This window comes from Aythya fuligula, chromosome 3 (genome assembly GCF_009819795.1).
Source record: "Aythya fuligula isolate bAytFul2 chromosome 3, bAytFul2.pri, whole genome shotgun sequence".
Taxonomy (NCBI): domain Eukaryota; kingdom Metazoa; phylum Chordata; class Aves; order Anseriformes; family Anatidae; genus Aythya; species Aythya fuligula.
Genome location: NC_045561.1, coordinates 36,672,502 through 36,690,446, shown reverse-complemented (window position 1 = coordinate 36,690,446; position 17,945 = coordinate 36,672,502).

Below are 17,945 nucleotides of genomic sequence, written 5' to 3'. Positions count from 1 at the left end.
AGGCTGTAGTGGATGAGCTGCTGGATTGCTGTTTACATCAATATTCTCTGCTGGAGTGCAAAATAAGGGTCAGCTCTGGTATTTCATCAGCTTTATATGGGAACATAGTCACTGATGCCCACTGTTCATACTGTGTTGTGACTGGGACTCTGGTGTGTTACACAGCGTTTCAAAATTGAGAGCAGCAGCTTCAAGTGTTAAGTTTAGTTGTAGAGGTGTTTTGTTAGCCATAAAACATACATATAACAGCTTCCTATAACTAAAGAATAAGAAGTAGATGTCTCATTAGCTATTTGGGCAAGTGCCACTAGCAGTGGGGGCAAACGTACCTCGATTTGGACAAAAGTCCATATCTCAGTTGTACTCTAAATACAGCATTTCATGAGGTTTTATTTGTCCTTTCTGTGATTCTGTGAATCACTGTATGACTTGATAACTTAGAAAGAGGCTTGGAGGTAGTAACAACAGCACCTCAAATCGCTGCAGCAGCTGCTTGTATGTTTGTGCCCCCAAAACACTTTTTTTTTGGTCTTGGCATGAACAAGTGCATGTGTGTGCAGTGCTTGCAGACTGTTTGATTACCCCTGTTGTGCACAGCCTGGCAGAGGCACGGTGTTTCCTACACGAACTGCCATCTCTCCCAGCTTGCGAGTGAAAGGCTAAACATTAAGCAGAGACTAATGAGATTCCAGTTCTGCAGCACATTTTATTTTTCAGCAGTTTGTGTTCTGCCATATATCCAACACTGTCTCCCAAGGGAAAAAGCAACATAATTAACATGGGATAGATTTGCTTCAATGTTCTCTGTTTCTTTCCATTACTGTATTCGTCAGAGGAACTATTTAGAGAGAAGGCTTTTCATAGCATTATGTTTGGTCCAAGTTTGTTTTCTGTTGATTTTTTTTTTAAGGAAGCGCTATTTTAGAGGATATATTTTCAGAAGCTATTGGATTTCGGCCATTTTGGATATATGGTGAGACGGGAAGAGACCAGGCACAGGCCACCAGCAGCTGGGGGTCAGCACAGCACCTGTGTGAAAGGTAGTCAGGGTGCTAGGGGAGGCAGCGGCATCCTTGTCTGCCCAACCGCAGCATCCTTGTGTGCCCAGCAGCGGTCACAAAATTTTCCACTGGACTGGGACCCACCAAGGGTAACTGCTCTCATCAGGGACCAGCACCAGCTCTTCCCCAGTGGAAGAAATGACAACATCTATCTCAAGACTTGTCTTTTTAACACCAGCAATTTAATTTCTTCCTCTTAAAAAAAAAAAAAAAAATTTGATTCGAAGCCCTAACTTTCAGCCGGTTTTCCATAAGCATATTAATTCTTTGAGAAGTAATTCAATTTTTCAAGTTGCTATTTAGTCTAATTAATTTTCCTCCTCATCAAACGTACTTTCCCAGATGATGGGGAGGTTCTCCTCTGGAAGAAGAAGGTTCTTTTCTGACACAGAAAAGGTTTTAAATCAAGACTTCCAAAGTGTGTGGTGATCTAGGGGTCCTCAATATTTCAAGCAATAAGTTTGAAACGTTATAAAGTGACAGAAAATGCTGTGTACCTGTCCCCTGATCCCTGATGCTATTTATTTGAGGTATCCTAAATTGGCATGCAAGATCACTCATTTTTGGCCCAAACCTTATTTCTTACATTCAAAAACCTTGTTCACAAAATTCTGCCCCAGATCAGAAGGTTGCCAAGGTGCCAAGTATGAGGTTTAAAACAAACAGATAAATAAATACTTGGATCTTTCAAATTGCTTCCTGCTTTCTGAACTGTCATGGTTCATGTTTTCAAGCATAATTGCATGGAAATCTAATCGTTCCTGTATTTTGGAGAGCGAAGACTTCTTGCCTGCCTCCCTACTGAACTAACCTACCAGGGTAAGGAGGTAAAACACTGCACCACTGCGGGAGCTTGCCCAAGTGGGATATATCTGCATTAATTCAGCCCAGGCCTGAGCACAGAGCCTGGGTCCTGTGCTTACCTTGACTCTCTACATCCAAACTAACACCAACGAGCCACTGTACAGGCAAGTTTTCAGATCTTCCTCTGTATTTGTCTAATCTTCTCCTTCCTACCTTTCTGCACAGCGTCTCCAGTGGTCACACGTGTGGTTCCATTGTGCCTAACTGCTGCTCTTTGCCAAACCATTCTGCAGGCTCCATCAGCTGCCTCAGCGTCCTGTTGTATGGGAACTGGGGGAGGTAAGTGCCACGCTTCACATATAAGGTACAAATCATGTTATTTGTGTGATCTCCTGGTTTATATATTCCATATATTTCCTTATTTTAGATTTACTACTTACTCTTGCTATAAACCAAGGGTGTTAGTGCATACTTCCTCTCTTCCTAGACCTGAACACCCAAAGGCGCAGTGAGTTTTTACCAAGCATTTCTTAAAGAACGACTCAGTATGAGAAACCCTCTCACAAAACCCACACAAATCCTTGTAATCAGCCCTGCCAATTCACTGCAGACTGCAAACAGCTATAGACAGGATTCCAAACAGTTAATTTCAAATAGCTCATTTTCTCTCATCTCTGCACAAATTCCTGTCATGTTGCATTACATGTAAACAACTCAGAAACTTAATGACATGCCTTTCAGTCAAAAACTGGTATGGTTTTTCAGTCTGAGCAGATTAATTGCAGTTTGTAACAATATAGACTGATGCAGTCTGATTAGGGTTTCTATTGCTCTTTGAGATAAAATATTTTATGTGAATGTAAAGCCAAGATTTCTGCTGGCACGACTTTATTGACTTCTGCGGGAAAATAAAATACCCATGTAAAATCCATAATACGTTATTGTTTGTGAGCTGTTACAGTAAAGAAATGTCATAAGCTTCTGTAAATTAGATGTTAGATCAGATTCCAGTCCCTGTGGAAATGGTGCTGTCAACGAAGTTAGGCAACAGGAATATTTTACTGTGGAAGAGACACTTTTGAATGAATCTTTTAGCATTTGATGGCTTTGGAGGTGTTTTGTACTTCCGTTTTTCACTGCCTTCTTTTTCACTGACTTTGTCTTCTTCCCGAATATGTTACTCTTAAAACTGATAATCAGTCCCTTAAGTTTCATTCCTCTGCACTTCTAGAGTTGTTCTATTCTTAGTACTGCCATTGCTTGTGTTTTGTAGCAATCCTGTAGAAAGCTTAGGAGCTCTGCAACACAAATCCCACTATTTGCCAATAGGATTAATGTGAGGAACACCACAAAGCTTCTTTGAATACATTCCTCACTGAATAATACATGTATGTCCCTCAAAGCTTTAGGATGAGATTTTCCTCTTCCTTTTTTGTCTCCTATTCCTTTTTTCTTTCCTCTCTTTCCCTTCCTCTGTAGCTTTTTAAGGCAAAACATAGCAGAAAAGAAATTCAAGTGGATAAATACGCATAGTTTGATTGTGGTTGGGGTTTTTTTGGGGGGGAGAGGAGGAGTGGGAAATCTCTCTGAGGAGACATATTAATGCGTAGCTTCTTGGCTCAGTCTCTCCCTTCGAAATGTTTTTGTTTTGTTTGTCTTTTGTTATGTAAGAAAAAATAAGAAATAAAAAAATCTCAAGTTGCTCTTTGTTTTTCCAGTTTGAAGAATGCCATGACTAGGGGTGATCACTGCTCAGAGAGGTCAGAAGTATTTTGCGATGTTTTGAATCCCATATGACTGTACCGGGGGGCTGAAGTTTTTTGGTGAGTATGTGGGCTTGCCAAAGTAATTCCACCCTGTCCATGCTGCTGGACTAAAAATGAAAGTCACAAATATCCTACAAAAACTGCCAACGTCTGGTTATTTTGCCCCATTATCAGGATTCCAACAGAATTTCACTTTGCAGGGCTAGCGCATTTTATAGAACAGAAGACATTTTAAATATATTTGCAATATTACATTTCAGTACTATAATACTGCCTGACAACAGGGACCAAAGCAAAAGTACTAGACAGAAAAGTACAAGCTGCTGCACTTTGAACTAAAGCTGTGCATGTTGGCACAGGGGAGCATGTGCTTCACATCACCAGTGGGACGTTTTACATATAGGTCACGTTAAACCAGTCTGTAGAATTGGAGATGTTTAAAACAGCATTGTAAAATCCTGAAACTGTAAAAATTAGGGGAAAAAAATACACTATTAAAATATAGAATCGTCAGTTTATTATCTTTCAAAATCCTTTCCAATATAAGTAGATTCTTTAATCCTGTCCATTTCTATAAGATATCCTGTTTATTTTCAATACTCACTCTGAGCGGGTAGAGATTATATTTTTTTGTTTGAAAGGTTTTGAAAGAAGCTGTTTCCACACTGCACATAATAGCGTGGTTGGAAGGACAATTACTGCAAATTCTTCCATTTCTGGGTGTGAAGATCCCCAAAGGCAGCATGAACTGCTATTGATCTCCATGTGGTTTGTCACTTGAGGGTTGGGTTGGCTTTTTGATTTTTCCAGCCTATCTTCTGTAAACCATCACTCCTTAGGCAAGTACATTGAGTTTCCATCTTAGATTGCGTGCTTGCACATAGCTTTTCTTACTATGAACAACTTCAGATGAATTATTACTTAATTGTTCAATAATTTTATGCAATTGTAGGACCAATTAATTTCTCTTTGGGTGACTTTAATTACTTTGAGTGATGAATATTGAGGCATAGTACAATATGTTCCTCCCATGAGAATGTTCAGCTGTTCTGAAGTCAGAGGTTGTTAGGAATATAACAAAGCATTTGACAGAATCGGGTTTTCATAAAAATTAAAAAAAAAAAAAAAAAAGAAACAAAACACACAAAACACATCCAAAAAACACCCCTCATAAAGACTTTTTAAAGGGAAACACCAATGTCAGTTGAATATCACTGATCATTTGGGCAGGTGGATAAAGTCAATACTTTTACAACTGTGGTAGGCAGATCATGAGGGAACTGGTACTACTGGAAGAAAAAGTGACTTTATTTTCCCTAACTAAGCTTTCCCAAAGCAATGTGGGTTAACAGGTCATGAGGTAACTGCATGTGCAAAAAAAAAAAAAAAAAAAAAAAAGCCTAAATAAGAAAATAATGGAAATCAACACTAAGGAGGGTTTTTAAAGCAACTGTGGTCCTTTTCAAACTTGCCAGTTAAGAACTGTTCCCAGTAGTATAAGCCAGATTCAACTAGAACGTTTATTTTTTGCAATCGGTAGTTGTAAGTACCAGTAACTCTGAAAACAAGAGGTTGTATTTTCTTCTTCAGATTGTTTTGTCTACTGAATGGGAAGTGGATTGTTAGTATACTGAGCACAGGGACCTCCATCTCTGGCCTGTCCATCGCTTCCAACAGTGGTTGCCAAAAGCTGTGGTCACCTAACCACCAAATATAGTCCTACATGAAGTACCCACAAGTGCATGTCTGCACTGTGAAATCCCCAAGGGTGGGCAGCACTCAAGGCTGTCATCAGCAATCAGTCCTTTAGGACTTCTTCAGGTGAGTACTTCAGACACAGCGAGGACAGGCATGGATTGCTATTCCGATAAATATGAGAGGGGTCTGTTTGGAACAGTTGGTTTTGTACCCTCAAGGCAGAAGACAAAGAAAGAGAAGGGGAAAAAAAACAGGAGTAAATGGTTTTCTGTACTGATTCACAGGTCTGCTTACCATCAAATTTAGCATTATGGTGGTGACATGGACTTGTTACAGCTAGAAGCAAAGAATACAGAAAATAATGGATTTTGACTATAAAGCTTGAAATTCTCACAGGTTTAGTGTTTTGAGTAAGGCGATGATCCAAAGCCTATAAAGGCAGAAGAAAAACAGCCTTTGGCTTCAGTGGGCATTGCGTCAGGCCTTCACATGACTAGCTATCAGCAGACTTCATTCTGTATAATTCTGTATGAAAGAAGTGTTAGTTCTCTGGCATACAGTCAGCCGAGGAGGAATAAGATGCTCTGTGTGTTTGCAACTTACCCTTCTGGCGAGCAGACATCCTCAGCACTGAAAGCAACAGAGATGTTCCCTCACAGCCGGTGGAAAGGCACCTAGCTGTGCTCGGCAACTGTTCCTTCCCGCTAAGTCATCACGAGAGAGAGAATTAGCAGAGACCTCGTTGTCACATACCCAAATCTGAATGCTGGGTTATATTTAAACAAGCACAGGAAAGAGTCGAGAGACTCCATGACCCCGGTGAACTGGGGATCAGTTGTTCTAAACTGGAAGGCAAATGTCAGACGATCAGATTACAAGTGTCTACCAGCGTGTTTTCCCTGTGCGGTGGGTCAGCTGGAGTTCAGGCCCTGCAAATACTGAGGAGGTGGTTCCAGAGCAGTAAGCACTTGAGCAATTGTTAACACCGGTGGTCTGAACTTGGGCAGGATTTCATAACATGTCTGCAAGCCAAAAGCTTCTTCGACTGCTAATTTAATAAAGAAGAGCGAACCACTGGGTAAGTCCCTTGAAGATAGACTAAATCAGGCTAATTTGTTATATAATCCCTTTTTAATGTGAAGAATTAAGGTGACGGCAAGATGACTGTGTTTAATACTCCAAATAATTACTGGCGGTTATTGACATTAAAGATGGGAGAGAGCAAGTTAATTTCTGCTTGTTGTTTTCAACATGTGCCAAACTCTTACTTCACACCAGTGAGGAAAGGCTAGAAGTTGTGTATTCCATATGCATGAAGTAACAGTTGGCACAAATCACTGAGGGGAGAAAAATAAAAACCAATAAAGCCCAGCAACCCAAACTGTCACTTGCTGACAATTTCTTGACTCTCACTGCTGAAAAAAAAGTATAACATAAAGGCCTCATGCAGAGTATTCCACCTGAATAAACCCACATTTCTGGTCCTCTCTGAGGCAAATGCTTTGCTGAGAAGGCAGCTATAGCCTCAGTTGTCCAACCTTTTCCTTTCCCTGTCACAGGCAGCCCCAGAGTGAGGTGGGAGTGAAGCAGTGGAGGATGAGGACAGCGCCCAACTCAGGTTGAGGCTGTTGTGCATAAACTGTTCCATTGCTAGGAGTGGAGGTGCTGGGGTTCTTCATGGGTAACAAAGGCTCCCTGCTTGAGACAACTGCATCATGTGGATCAGGGTAGTTTACATCCTCCCTGCACCAGCACGGATGGATTTGCCCCAGAACAGCCGGAGGTAGCACAGCTTACCTCTGCCTCTACGCAACGTGTCTCTTCATGTTGGCCTTTGGGCTATGAGTGACAGCACCCCAAAAGCCCTACCAGCCCCTGATGTTGCTGTCTACTCAGTGGGGCTCACCCACCCACCCAGGAGCCCACCTCAGCCCTGGGGCCGTCAGCCCCTGCCCCAACAAGGACTGGGATCCAGCAGGGCTGGGATCCAGCTCCCCACAGCCTGGCCCAGCCTTGGCCCATCCTTGTCCCCGTGGCCTACCCGGTGCCCTGGCAGTGGCCATGGGCTACATGAGCTTTCTCATGTGTGTGCTGTTTGAGATGACGTCCTGCGCTCACACAACCTGATGACAGTCTAAGTCTTCCCTGTCACTTATGTAAGTATGCAAGTAACTAAACATATTGATTAAGAGTCAAAACGTGTATGGTATATGGGATGTAACATACACAAGCATTATGTACTGTTCCTCTGTGGTTTCCTCCCCTCTCATCATCCTGTGATCTCCCTTTCTCTTTCTTCTCCTCTTTAAGTTGATGTCTACTAGGAAGAGGAGCTGTGTGTGGATGAAATCACAGTATGGAAAGCAAGTGATGACACTGGGCAAATTCATAGCAAGAGTTAATTTCAGAATGTTTCCTATCATTTTTTCCCTATTTTGTTGATGACTAGAATAGTACTTGTAAGCCAAAGCTTGCTTGTTCAAATCACACTCCCATTTTATTTTTAAAGAAAGAAACTGTTTTTGCATTTTGACGTGTTTCTTGTTTTCAGACTGTGTTGATTTTTCTGTGTGGTTCACTCTAGGCTTCGTACAACTGACAGCTTATTATCTCGCCTTATGAAAATCATGCCTGACTTCTGGGAGCTGTCTATCAAAAGGAGAGAATACACTGAGAAGCTGGTACTTTCTCTCTAATTATCTGGGTTGATCGTTGTTCAATGAACCTATTAACCACTTGAAGTGACTTGCATCTTCACAGGTACCGTACTGTGTGATCTTTCTCTGCACTATTTAAATGGCAAATGTGACCCCTGTGAATAGTTCCAGTCTAGCTTCTCTAGGACTGCTAGTTCCCAAATGCAGCTGGCTTCACTCATGTTGGACAGCAAACCCCATCCTGTGCCTTCAGAATACTGCCTGTAGGTGAATGTTCCCCCACTCCTTATCTGCTGTCCTCGGACAACTGCCTCAGTTCAAGGTTTATGCCCTTCAGTGAAGCACTTAAGTATGCACTTAGCTCTGATCAGTTCATTCCTGTCACTTCATTGAACAGGGATGGATTTAAGAGCCTACTTGTAGTCTGTGGCTTTCTAGCACCTCAACAGTTTCTTGGACAGTGGCTGGATAATATAAAAAGAACCATCCATGACAGTCCTGCGCCTGGCTGAATGGTGTGCTTTTGGATAGTGATGAGCAACACTGTTCAAACCTTTCATGATACTTCAGAGTAGAGATGGACAGAGCCCTGGGCCCAGATGCTCACCAGGGATGGAGGAATGGTGTTCCCCAGAAACCTACCCGTGACCTATAAGTAAAGGGGAGAGGGAAAGATTTCCTTACTTTCTCTGCCTGTGGCACCTCACTCTGCTGGTGTAGGACACCAGGGACACCAGCAGCACAGGGAGGAGTGGTACCTTTGTGCTATGGCCATAAAATCTCACTTCTCGAACACAAACCTGGTGGAGTCAGCTGTGCCCTATCCCTTCCAAATCCTTTACCACCATCACAGTCACCCACACAAATCTGTTCCCTGCTGTATCTCCTTTCAGGATCAGCTCACCCTTGAAAGTCAAGAATATGTATGTTTCAGAACAGCTCAGGAAATGAAAAGAGAGAGGAAAAACATCATTCATGCTGTTTAAGTTCTGACTGAAGTCTGAGCACTTCGTCCATACTGGGATTATGAGCTAATAAATTACTGATCACGAGAATAAGAGAAAATAGGCCGTATTCATCTGAATGGTAGAAATTGTCCTTGAAAGTGGTGCCAAAATGAAATGGGACATGTCAAGGTATGGCCAGTTTTAGACTCCATTTTCTTCGTGTGAGTTGCAAAACAGATGAATTTAGAAGTTGTACCTGTTCTGAGAGGAGAGGTTGTTGGGGAGGTAGCATGTAGTAATCTATCTCCAGTTGAGACTTTTCACAGAGTTTTTGGCTGGCATTTGGAAGTATCCTTGGAAGCCTTACAATCATCTCATTTTGCTTGAATCAGCGTGCATTATCTTTTGTATCTATGGCAATGAAAAAGCTGTTTGGCTTAGGACTAGTTGCCACTGGCTTCCCTAGTATTAGGAAAGCCAAGTTAATAAATGACCTTGACTAAATGTCAAACCTCACTCTTTCCCACCCTGTGCCTCTGTTCCACAGGGGATTAAAGCCAGCCAGTTTCCAGCCCAGGAACCTGCCAGGGGGAGGGTGGTCTACTGCATCCACCAGACCTTGGCAGAGCTGTAACCAGCTTTATTAAAAGATTTGTCTTGAACATATGATAGAGAATATTTGGTTCTTAGTTATACCAGGTAAAAATATAACACTAGTGTCTGGCCCTCTTCCCATCTTCTTCTGCTGCTGCAGCAATAAACGGTGTTAGAAAATTGTGCTCACTGATAGTGTGGAGAAGTGTTTCTGCAAAGAAGTCACCTTGCTTGGGCAGCCCTGTATCCCTGCTCTGCTCCCTGTGCTGCCAGCACAGCAGGGCACCCTTGGGAGTGGAGTTGTCCCAAAAGTGTGGGCTGCCAGCGTGGCCCTGGTAGGTCTGAGTGGCTTTGCTCTGCGGAGGAGCCCTGTGGCTGTGCTATCTTGTGCTGGCAGCCATGGATAAGCTGTGTTTGTGTTCCTGTGCCACCCTGATTATAAGAAGTATGACTGTCAGGGATGTCAGGGCAAAACTGGGCTCCTTTGTTGTCACAGGTCTCATAAGTTGCCTGTGTAACAACGGGCAAGTGAAGCTGGGGAGGAGGGACGCAATTCAGTCACTTTGGGAATCCATCTTTCTGAATGTGGATGGTGTCCTTTGTAGTGCTGCTTTGGAAAGCAGTGTTGAGCAGACTCCTGACTCTTTAAAGATCCAGTGGACTTTGAGGCAAAAAACCCTCCACATCATATGTCATTCTGGGAACATACTTGCTGTGAATGAATACAAAGACCTATTCATCACTCCTAGTGCTCACATAACTGACAGATTAAATCACTCTCTGGCTGTGAAGATGACAGTGGCCCAATAGCTAAGGCTGTCTAACAGTTTCCATTAGAAGGCCTCATTTCTGATTGTTTATAATTTTGCCAGGCTTCAACTCCTTGAGCTGAAATTTCCCTTGCCATATGTCACCACACACTGAATTTTTGTGTGTGGAAGGACCTAAATGGATATTCATGGCATTTCTAAGCTCATGTATCAGTGAAAAAGTCACTTAAATACAAATTTTCAGAGACTAACTGTACCTTTCTCCTTTCTTGAGAGAGCAGGAAAAGCATCTGGAGTTAGATGCTCCCCAGTGGTCAGTGCTCAAGCAGAAGATGGAGTTGCAGCTAAACAGTGCAGGTACAAGGGGTTCCATGTCCAGGGCTCTCAACTTGGTAGATATTCTTGACAGTTTTAACCTTTTCCCAAATGTCGTGAGGCTGTACTTTGGTCTCCCAGTATACTTGGTCCTGTATTGAAGCTCATGTTGTTGATAGAAGTTGTTTAAACAGACTGAGATTACACTAACAGGGAGCAGAATTTGGGAGGGTGGCATCTAATGGCTTGTGGTGGAGCATATCTTGGGTTTGGGTAGGTATGACTGCTTATAGCTCTCCTTAGTTTACCCTTTAGCTTCTCCACTGTTGTCCATTCGTTGTGTTCCTGACCAACATTCCCTGTCAGATGGTATCAGGACCAGGTTTTCAGATCTCCATGCTGGTCTGAGCACCAGTCTGAAGTTGCTAACTCTGGAGATGAGTGAGTTTGGCTTTTAGGAAGACTTTCCTCTGGTCCATTGAGACCATTTCCCCCCCTGCAAGATCAAGAGGTGCTTGTGTTGGAAAGCTGTTTGCTAACGAGTGGCATTGGTGCAGGTCGGGAGCGGCATGGGGTTTAGCGGACACAAAGTAATTTTGAGGATGAAGTGCTGTTTCTGGGAGTAGTTTCCACAGAAGGCAGCTCAGCTGCATGCTGGAGGAAATGTCCTGTCTGATCTGCAGCCTGCATAGCCCTCTCCCTTTTCCTACGGATATTTTTATTGGAGGGAGCTTTAAAACGAAAAGACCTCCAAATGCCACAGGAGTCTGTGAAGGCTTGCGTTAAACTCCCAAGAGGAGTTTTCCCTTAACCATCACGCAAGCCAGAAAATTTCCAGATCTCAGTAAAAACTGTGTGCATGTGCTGTTTTCCCAAACTGCGCATCAACATGAATTGTAGGAGCTATTGGCTAGGAACAATCTAGAGACAGACTTTACAAGCACCCAGGATGTTCTTGTTTAACTAGTCATGCTAGAGGGCCTTCAGATGATTTAGAGCTTGCTTAGACATACCTAAATCACCATTAAACTAGCTAGCTTGAGTTCAGTGAGTAACGTTATTCCAGGAACACGGTGTTCAGAATGGCCTGCAAAATATATCTGTTTACTGTACTCAGCTTTTATAGTGGGTTTTGCAGTTGTGCTGTGTTCTGCAGGGGTGTTGGTGTGATGTTTGCAGTACCTGATCAGGCTAATTTCAAGCTAGTTGGGTATGTCAATGCCGTGCTGCAGTTTTAATAAGGACTGTGGTAGAGACACATCTGCAGTCAGAAATAGTCATAATTCTGCACTGCCAACATGGTGTAATGCTCTGCAGAAATCCTCAAGCCAGACCTTAGGAAATGAATCTGGATCCTATAAACATTTTAGTGGGAGGAAGCAAAAATATTTGTGTGACCTGCCAGGACTTTTCATCTCAGAGGTAGAACTTCATATGGGGGAAATAGCCTTTTCCCTTGTCGATAATAAAAGCGCTTTATTTTTTTTTGCTACAATGGAAAGATTTTGCATTAGATAGATCACACCGAACAGTATTCAGTGAACTGCAGATGTCCTTAAGTTTCCATTGTAAACTTGATTTTATTCCGATTTCTCTCTCTGCCAAAATTAGCCCTATACACCTACAACTTCACAGGCATAATCTTATTCTGGGACAGATTTTTTGGAAGAGCTGAAGGAAACTGGTCAAGGTGTTTAAGAGATATGATGGATAAAAATGAGATCATCTGCTTGGAGATTTTCCTAAAGACTTTTTGGCTTGTCATATCCTGAAAATTCATTTGCCTAGATTCAAAAAAATATTTAAAATCTGTTGGTCTTGGCTAGAAATGGTGTCTTTGAGTAGTTTTAGGCTGTCTGGTGACAGAATTATTTGGTTACTGAAAGTGGTTTCTGCCTCGGTGTATGTATATGTGTTATGTGTTCTTTGGAGATCTTTACTTTGCTAGTCAGTGCCAACATGTTCATAAATTTATGATGGCATATGTAAGGTTTCTAAACAACTCTGCATGTATCTTAAACATATGCATTCCTTCTCCTAGACCAGTCCTATACACGTGTGCTGCTGTCTAAAATCCTCACCCGCGTGTTTCCTGACTCCTACTCCAATCCACGCTGAGGCTGATAGCACGGTTTTACAGTCACTTCTGCAAAGTCCCTGAAAATATCTCCCCAAGGGACCAGCATTCAAATGTCATTCTACTCATCTCAGTTCTCTTTCCTGGATCAAGAAATCATACCTGTCATGGTTTGTGCCAATATGTCAGTCTCCAGTGGCTGCGAGCCACAGATGATGACACTTAAGTCAATATTTTTTTGTGTGACTTATTTCTGTTTTATGACAAAATAAGTTCTGAGGCGTAATGTTGCTCTTCTTAAAGAGGATTTATTTCAAAATATGTGCTTTTGCTTTCTCAAAATTGTGTAATTTTTAACGGTGGTTCTTGAAGTGTGACCACAGCCAGAGGTGAACAGAACCATTAGACAATTTTGAAAGCCTCCCATTAGATAAGAAGCATGTGATGTCTAGAAACAGTACAGCTGTGCTACACCACTGCATTCATGTTGTTCTCTGGGATCACTACAGCATCCATATATACATGTATATCCATTTATCCATAATAATACTTTCTCCGTATTATTCCATCAGCATCTGTTCTTTGCCACTATTTGAGACAATCTGTTGGGCTAGATGGACTTTTGCTTTAACTAACTGTGGATGTTCTTACACTATATTCCCAGCACCAACAAAACTAGTTTATTATTTGCTGAAAACTGAGCTAGGAATTAACTTTGTCATTTTAAAACTCTTAATAGTCTTTTAAAAATTATTTTTCTTTATTATTTTTTTCCTTTTTGAAGAAGCAGCCTTGATATCTTTGTGCTTTGGAGCTAGGACTTGAATCCGAAGTGAAACATTATCTTGGAGCCAGGGATAAGCTTTACCCCTCCATTTCTGGGTCAAACTGTTCGCTTCTAGCTCTTGGCAATCACACTTTGAACGTGCTCAGTAGAAACTTGGTAGGGGTTTGTACTTCGCCTCTGTGGCAGTGGGTGTACACTGGAAGGACTGAGCAGGAGATTCCTGGTTTCAGACTGCTCTGGCACACAGCACGGGAACTCAGTGCAGCAGGTCTGTCCTCCCCGGTAGTTCTCCGGGACTGAAGAACTGACTGACGCTACTCTTTTTAGCTGAAGACTACTCACCTTCTTTCTTTTCAAATGTCACTTCTTTAGGCAAAAGCCAACCAACCAATCAAACAAATAAAAAATGGTTCTTGATTTTTTTTTTTTCTGGCGTTTTCTGGACTTCTGGTCCATTTTTGTTGGTCTCCTCTGGCCTCTTGATAGCTAGTTCACATCTCTCTTGGAGCGCAGCACACAGAACAGAACACCATCTTCTGGGTGAGTCATTAACAGTGGGGATTAGACCACAAGGACTCTTTCAGTTGTTGTAAAGACTCTTTGGACATCCCAATGCAATGTCGGTGTTTTATGTAAAAACATGGCTTTGCTGCTCATGTTCAACTTGCATTCCACCATAGTCAATACATTCATTCTCTTGTGAATTGTTAACTGGATAGATGAGTATTTCTGCTTAGGCATGAAAAAACATCCATTTTAGATGACTTCTCTAAATGTATCAAGATCATTTAAAAACCTGATTCTGTCATCCATAATATCTGTAGTCCTTCCTGGCTCCCTGCAAGTTTAATAATCACACTTCTATTAAACTTCTCCACACATCCATCTTCTATGCCTTCAATGAAAACATCAGATAAAACTTGAGATGGGACCAAGCCCCACAGAATACCTTGCAGAACATATATATTTTGATAGGCTTTGATTCAATTTTGTTGTGGATACAACTGCCCTACCAGACTTGATCTCCTGCCCCTTCCGGCAGAATTTCAATTTTGAACACAGCTGTTTATGAGGAAATAGTGCTAAAGGCCTTGCAAAAAAATAAATAAAATGAAATGAAAATGAAATGAAATAAAATAAAATGAAACAAAATGAAATTAAATTAAAATAAAATAAAATAAAATAGCTATATGACATCTATAACCATTACTTTACCCTTCCTTTAAGACTCCTAGAATGAAGTTGATTAAGCCCAGGCAATACGAAAACATCTAATTTATCTGGTTATTTTCTAAGCAGGTTTCTCATATTTCAGGCTGAGATTTTACCACTTTATTCCTGGTACTCATTGCACTGTCTGCTTGCTGTTGACCTTTTCAGTAAAAGGGGGAAAAAATACATTAAACTCTTTGGCTTCCTTAACATCCTCTGCTGATAGCATCCCCTGTCTTTGAGCTGTGGTCCAAACAAACTTTCCTTTTTTCCTTACAACCTTACTCGTGAAATTTCTATTTTGATATGTTTTGCTAGTTGCATCTTTTGTGCCTTGTCTTTACTGCCTGTGCAGACACGCACACACACGAACCTATGAATGGTGTATTGTGCTGGGTTCTCAAACAGCTGACCTAGTTTCCACTTTACAGATTTATCTCCCTCATGCTTGCGGTCAATTAAAATGTTACGAATTGGCTGACTTGCACTGAATTTCATTACTTTCCTCCAAACTGGTATAGTGTGCGCTTGGTTTCTTATTAGCATTTCTTGAAGGAACTGACAGCTCTCCATAATTTGTGTTTCCCCTAGATTTTCCTCGTATGAGACCTCCCTTACGCACTCTCTGAGTTTATTGATATCTGCCTTCTTGAAACCTAGTGCTGTCAGTCATTGAGTTGGATTAAGTGGCAGAAGTTGACACTATGTTCACTGCAGTACTGATTTCTCTTAAAAGATGTCATATTTGGCAGTATGCTTTGAGTCATGTTACACTGCCCCCTACCTAGCTGCAAAACTGCTGCTCTGCTGTGGAAGGTAGTGACAATTTTAATACATATTAGCTCTTAAAATTTAGTATGCAGTTCAGAATTTAGCATGAAGAACAGGAAGAAAAAAGTAACTTAAACATTCTGTGCAGCAGTAATAACTGCCCTTGTGACAAATCTCACTCAACACAGTTATCTGTGCTGATGAAACATTTAGCACACAAATTCTTTGTGAGGATATATAATGCAGACCAAGATATGCAATGATCCTCGCTCTAATTTGCTGGCTGAAAACTTTGAATGTTACGCAACTGTTTCATGGTGCAGTAAGCAGACAGTGACACTGTCACGGGGGAGACAGAGAAGAAAGCAGTGAACTTTATCTTAAGTGGAAGTATGTGACAGACCACATTGGAACCATGCCTTGAAACAACACCAGTTTCTACTAGCATCAAATGCAAAACCAGTAAGATTCCAGGTTCTGCTAAAACCCCATGACCTCCTTCAGCGTTGGTTGAAACCTCGATGGACCCTCTCACAGGTCAGCTAGTGATGGTCAAGAAGTCAGGCCAGGCCTGGTGCTCACATTAGAAAGCCTTCTGGTTATTTATTTATTTACTTATTTATTAACTGACAATATTGCAATGCGAGTTGTTTTACTGTCACCTCAAGTAGATTTGACTCCCTAAACAATGAAAATGAATTACCAGTACCCAGTCCCGGCTATGATCAATTTTTATGACAGTTGCAAAGTAATAAAAGTGTGAGCATCATACTGGCAGCGTGCTGCTGGAAGGCAGAGGAGCAGGCCGTGCCTGTAATTGGGGTAGGGGTTGGTGTTACGGTGAAATCCACATCCCAATCTCTCCAATTTACATGCTGGAGTAAGTAGGGAGCCAATGTGCGGTGTCGATACGCTATCTAGTGGCTGTATTGGTGATGACATGAGTCCTGGATTACTGTGCTTGTGAATTGTTAGTGTGTACATGTATATACAAATATTATTCTGTGGTTCTATTTATATATATATCTGTAGATATATATATACTATATATATAAGTAGATCCATAGAATGGCTTGGGTTGGAAGTGACCTTAAAGAGCACTTAGTTCCAACCCCTCCGTCACGGGCAGGGATGCCACCCACTAGATCAGGTTGCCCAGGGCCTCATCCAACCTGGCCTTGAACACCTCCAGGGATGGGGCATCCACAGCTTCTCTGGGCAGCCTGTACATGCCTCACCACCCTCTGAGCGAAGAATTCCCTCCTAACCTCTAATCTAAATCCTCTCTTTTAGTTTAAAACCATTCCTCCTTGTCCTGTCATTGTCTGCCTGAGCAAAAAGTTGCTCTCCATCTTTTTTATAAGCACTAAATATTGAAAGGCCGCAACGAGGTCACCCCAGAGCCCTCTCTTCCTAGGCTGAACAGCCCCAGCTCTCTCAGCCTTTCTTCCTAGGAGAGGTGCTCCAGCCCCTTGATCAACTTCATGACCCTCTCTAACAGACCCATGTCCTCCTTGTGCTGGAGGCCCCGGAGCTGGATGCAGCACTCCAGCTGGGGCCTCACAAGGGCAGAGCAGAGGGGAGACAATCCCTGCCTTGACCTGCTGCCCACTCCTCTGGTGGTGCAGCCCAGGATGCAGTTGGCCTTCTGGGCTGCAAGCGCACTGCTGGCTCGTGTCAAGCCTTTTGTCCACTGAAACTCCCAGCAGCCCTTTTCTGCAGGGCTGCTCTGCTCTCACCGAGTTCTCCACCCAGTCTGTACTCATGTCTGGGTTTAGATGAGATCAGGATTTGTAAATCCGTAATCACTTTGTAATGAATCCAAGACTTTCTGAGGTTATGGATGACTAACCAAAAGAAGGTACTAAAGTTTGTGTGAGTTTGCAAACAAAACTGTTGCTGTAGGCATTTCTGTCTTTAATATTCTGGCACGTACTGGATAAGCAGTTAAGATTTTTCTCCTTTGTATTCAAACTGTGGTCTCTAGATGGACTAACAACCAACAGCTCAGTTTATGAGCGGCTCAAGAACCAGTTTAAGTATTCTCTTTACCTGCTAGATTAGGCAGCATTTTGTAAGGTCAAAGCGGACAATCTAGATACTTTATCTCAACTATAAATATAGCATACAGTAATGCAAAGCCAGCTGTGTTCCGCCATGGGGAAAACTAATTCTAGTTCCCTGAGATCACAGACTAGGAAGAGATGAAGATGATACACAGGCTTCTCCTAGTTTTCTGTTTCTGACAGGGATGTTGTTAACCTTCAACAAATCATACACCCCTCTGGCTTTATTATCTGTTACTGAGATGTGAAAGGGAGATAGTACTGTTCTTCAACAGCTTACTCAGCTTTTTAGTTGGTGAGCACTCCTGTTGTAAAGGCCTTACTTTCTGTGTTGTATCTATATACACATATGAAATGGAATATACTACCTGTATATATGACTTGTACGTTTCAGGTAATGCACAAGCTACAACTAGCACA